The sequence below is a fragment of the Octopus bimaculoides genome, chromosome 3 (assembly GCF_001194135.2).
Source record: "Octopus bimaculoides isolate UCB-OBI-ISO-001 chromosome 3, ASM119413v2, whole genome shotgun sequence".
NCBI classification, from domain to species: domain Eukaryota; kingdom Metazoa; phylum Mollusca; class Cephalopoda; order Octopoda; family Octopodidae; genus Octopus; species Octopus bimaculoides.
Window position 1 is genome coordinate 32,388,614 of NC_068983.1, and position 5,420 is coordinate 32,394,033.

Here is a 5,420-nt window from a genome sequence, read left to right on the forward strand (position 1 = left end):
CCCCCCCCCTATCACCACCACCACTGAATTCTTGAAAAAATATGAACGTAATGGGGTAAGAATTTGCCTAGTTTTGTACCTTGGGAAAGTCATTATACTAATAATAAACCGCACACTGGTTCTATTTCACTTTTTTATTATTTATTTGTCAATTGGTTAACTATTTAACCACTTAACTAATCAGTCGGTTAGGTTTGTCAAAGTCCTTTCATTGCTATTCGCAACTCCATTAATGACATGCCATCATAAATGGTGGCAAAAATGCTTTAACAACCTAAATGATTGATTGATGAATTGATCAATTAATCAGACAATTGATTAGTTAAGAAGAAAAATGCTTTTCCTACAGTCAGTTATACAACAGATCACATTTTAAATTATAACATTTAGATACAAAATAACAGAATAAACAAAGCTGAAAACGGAAAAGAAAAAATGTGGGGTGTAAAGCAACTGTTGATGGAGGAGAAGGGACAGTGGGCTACACACACTGGAACAAATGATGTACTGAACTGCACCCTGCACTAATGACCATGATGGCATTGCTGCAGAGAATGGCCAGTGATACTTGCTGCAGCAGTCACTCCATCTCGAGATGCTCATTTCTCAGATGGGCCATTGTTATATCACAATTTTGCAGAAGAAATTGGTAGTATAGGGTCTGAGAATATATGATGTCTTAATGGCAAGCGACACAAACTGATAGCAACTGGTTCAGTCCCCTGTAATTAGTTAAGTAGTTAAATAGTTAACCAATTGACAAATAAATAATGAAGAAGTGAAATAGAACCAGTACATGTGTTTATTATTAACATAATGACCCTCTCAAAACCCAACAGAATATGTTTAAAGACACCTGTTCTCATCAAGAATCTTACAAACTAAATACAAAAATGAAATTTGTCAAGTGCTGTCAATCTTTAAGATGCTGTGCAGTTTGTTCTAACATGAGATAAGCCTTTAGCATCCAGATTACGCTGTCAAATGTAATGCTTATTCATTCACATTGTTTCAAATTAATCATATATTATCTTGTAGCATTGAGATTTCAATGATGTGATTGTTAATTTTAGAATGACATACGGTAGGTGTGAAAATCCAGATCTGACCAATATGAACATAAAAAAAAAAAAAAGATAGAAAATTTGGGTTGGATACAGCTGTTGAAGTGCTACATCTGACCGGTGCTAATGTATAGATGTGAGTCTTGGACAATAAGAAAAGTCATGGAGAAGAGATTCAAAGCTGCAGGAATGTGGTTTTATAGAAAAATGCTTAGAATCTTGTGGGTACATAGGATGACAAATGTGGAAGTGTTGAAGAAGATGAAAGTAAAGAAACAGCTGATGGATACTATCAGAGAGATACAGTGGAGATTTCTTGGTCATTTTCTCAGAGAGAATGATGGAATGGAGCATTACATGGTGGAGACTGAGCTGGTGGGAAGGAGAGCGAGAGGAAGGCAGAGAATGAAGATGTTCGACTGGATGAAGAAGAGAATGAACGTGCAAAGCGAGAAAGACCTAGGTGATGTTGGGGGAGACAGACATAAATGGAGGAGGAACAAGCCATGATTCGTCAACGGTATGAATATGCCATGACATAAGAGTAGAGATAGCTGTTGTAAATGCTGAAGGGTTAAATTTGACCATTTATTCCATAAAGCTAGCACATCAATAATGCGCTTGTTTCAAACAAATTTGATAAATTATTTTGTAATTTTAATTTCCTTTATACACTAATTGCTTAAAGTATATGCTGGTTTTCATGTGAACAGTTTAAATGGAGCATAGTTCAGTGACTCTTGGCATTCCCCCTCCTCCTCATCTTGTGTTATAGCTATTGATGCTACTACTACCACCAACATTAGTACAGCTATCATTACTATAACTGTCACTACTACTACTTACTACTTGTCCTCTTCTTTTTATAAGATATGGGTTGTGATTTGACAGTAGCTGTTTAGCTGCTATTTCAATCATGGCCACTGCCTATTGAGTGAAACAGGAAAAAAGGAATAAAAGATGTTCTATTAGTCAATCATATCAATACTAGTTACATGCTTTAGTTCTGATATTCATTTCATCAATATCTCTTTATCAAATATCTAAGTAATGCTTTGACATAAAAGAACACAACACACAAGCTTACACTGGTAAAAATCAACAAAGTACAACTTATACACATGCACACACACACACACACACACACACACACACACACACATATATATACACACACACATATACACACACACATACATATATATACACACACACACACACTCACGTACATTTATTTGTCTCACACACACACATATATACATACACACATACGTCCATCTATTTGTCTGCCAGTCTATCTACTAACTTGTCCACTTTAAAACATCATCATTTTAATGCTCACTTCTCCATACTTGTATGAGTTAGACAGTATTCGTTGAGGTCACTTTCTGTGATGGCATATATTGGATGGGTTATGACAGTCTGGATCAATTCTTGTTTGGAATTAATGCGCATCTAGTTAAGTCAGGGACCATGCTTTACTCATAAGTACCCTTGCTATAGAAACCATTTGTAGAGTGCAGTGGGTGCATTTTAGCTTGAGACTAGCACTAGAGTAGTTGTCTAGTTCTTGGGTCCTTTCTAGTTTGTTATCTCTGTACATTTACCATCCACATAACAGGTAAATTTTATCACGACACTAAAATTAGAGATTTTTGATTTATCTTTGTAAAGACTAAAGTCTTCTCTCTACTCTATTATCTCTGTACATTTAAGGCAGCATGATCAGAATGAACAGAAATGAGAGTGATGAAGAGAAAACTTGGGTAAGAGGATGATAAAAAAAAAATGATAGTGGAAGGACAAGAGTAAACAGGCAGTGGAGGAGGTAATCATGGAAGAAAGACAATAATAGGCAGCTATATCATAGTTGTTGGTAAAGACATCAAATAGAAATAACAGCATGAATGACTATTTGACTAGAGAGAAAGAGTGAGTGAGTGAGTGATAGAAAGGAGATTCTCTTTCCTCTTTCTGATGATATATATATTTGACAGGCTTTTCACAGTTTCTATCTTGCAAATTCTACTCACAAACTATTTGTCAAACTAACACTCCACAACATTTACCAAAGGTGCCACACAATGAGACTACACATGGAACTATATGAGTGCTAAGTGCTCTCAACCACTATGTTTGTGCCATGCATGTGTGTGTGAATATGTATGTGTGTGCATATATGATTGTATGTGTCTGTATATTTATATGTGCATGTATATATGTGTATGTGTATATTACTAAAAAAATTCAGTTTTGAGTCACCCTGTTATTAAATTGATATTGTCTGTCTGCTATTCTAATCATCTTACATTTGTTTCCATGCTAGCTTGGGTTGGATACTTCAACAGGATCCAACAAGTTGGAAGAATATGTTGTGCTTCACTGTCTTAGTTTTCGCATGGTTTCTATGCCTGAATGCTCTTCCTAATATCAATCCCTTTAATAAGTGTATTGAGTGCATTTTTATAACACCAGCACTAGCAAGATTGCCTTGCAACTTGCAAGGATAAAGAGCCTAAAGAAAGGCTCCATGATAGAAAGGAGCATAAGAGAGTGAGTGACGGATTAAGGCAAGGTGATGAGAGAAGTTAGAGTATAATAAAAGGAACTGAAATATTGTGGGAGAGTAGCAGTGAAGAGAGCAACTTAGTAGATACTGTTGGAGGAGGGAGTGTGGAAAGAAAAGAAAAAAAGGGATTTGAAGCAGAGATATCCATTGCTATCCCACGTTATTTGGGTGATTATAAGTGAAAGGTATGAAGAAAGTGAACAAGAAAAAGAAAAAGATGAGGGTAGCAAGAATCTGGAGAGGGTCATAGAAGGAGAGATCTGTGTGTGTGTGAGTGGGAGTCAAAGATGTGAGCCAGAGATGGAAAGATGACAGTGTTGAGGTCATGGAATGAGGATAGAATAGTATGAGAAAGAGAAGTTGGAGGGTACCAGTCTTAACAGATGTAAAGTTAATGTTTTGGAGTACTGCTGAGTACATGGTTATGTGTTCAAAATCTTACTGCGACAGCCATTATGTCATGTCTCTCATTAAGACATATATCTTTGCTCTAGTTTGTCCGACAAACAAAACTAGATTCTACCATCTACTGTACAGTTGAAGAATTAAGAGTAAGAAAAACAATTATAACCAATATTTATTTTAATACAATAAAAGAAAAGAATGGATATAGTAAAAAAAACATATATATGCACCTGTAATGTGAGCTGGATGAAATATACAAGTGGAGTGAAAAGAATAGCATGCAGTTCAATGCTGAAAAGTTTCAAGCCTTGTGCTATCAACATGCAAAACTAAATGCAGTACCCATTAAATACACTGGACCTGGAGGGATTGCAACGAAGCTACACGAAGAAGATAGCCTCTATGCAGCATACAAGCTATTGGGAAAGACTCAAGAGATTAAGACTCTATTCCTTAGAGCGTAGACGAGAAAGATATGCCATAATATACATCTGGAAGATCCTCGAAGGACTTGTCCCAAACTTTGGTATTGAGAGTTACACAAATACTAGAACAGGGCGCCACTGCATAAGTGCTAAGGACTCCAAATTTGCCATCAAGATGTAGGACAAGATATTGTAATAGCCCGGGCTTCAGAGGTCCAGAGCTCTTCAATATCCTCCCGAAGGACCTGAGAGACCTGCATGGGGTGGATGTAGGTGTCTTTAAAATAAAGCTGGACCTCTTTCTGTCAAGTGTCCCAGATGAACCAACTTCGCAACAGGAGGTACAGATGAGGGCAGCTGCATCAAACTCTCTCATGCACCAAATGTCAATTCCTGAAAAGTATTCGTGAAGTGAAATTGTGCAGCAACATCAAATGGCGGTGCCCCAGCATGGCCACAGCTCGTGAGCTGAAACTAGATAAAATAAATAATATAAAAAATAAAAAATATACTCAGTCACTTCTTCTGCTCAACTTTGACAATAGAATACTAATGCTAATATACTGGTATGTTCCTTTAAACAAGTTATATAACTCTAGTTACTTCAGCTTCAAAGTTGTGTGAGGATTCAATTGTAACAAAGAACAGCTAATTGCAATAACACTTGCTCTATCAATATACAACTGTAACAAATTACAGGAAAACATTGATCTCAGCTATGTTACTGAAATAAGATGGGTAAAAAAATAATATACATTTTTTGTGTGTATATCTGTATATATTCTGTCAATGGTTTTCACCATTGGACTGACCATACTGGAAGACCTCTTCTGTTTTTTTTCTTATTCTCTATATTGACCCTAATACGTGTCCTTGAAGGGAGATAACTCAGTCGAGCATGAATAATGCAGTTTATTCTTGCTTGACGTTCAGTTTCTGCTCATTGGTCACCTTCCC

At 36.4% G+C, this 5,420-nt stretch overlaps 1 protein-coding gene across 1 annotated transcript in view; it reads left to right on the forward strand.

Moving 5' to 3' along the window:
* The window catches only part of LOC106874910 (inositol-tetrakisphosphate 1-kinase), a 123,742-nt gene that overhangs the window by 72,367 nt on the left and 45,955 nt on the right, over positions 1-5,420 (forward strand). The window lies entirely within an intron of this gene.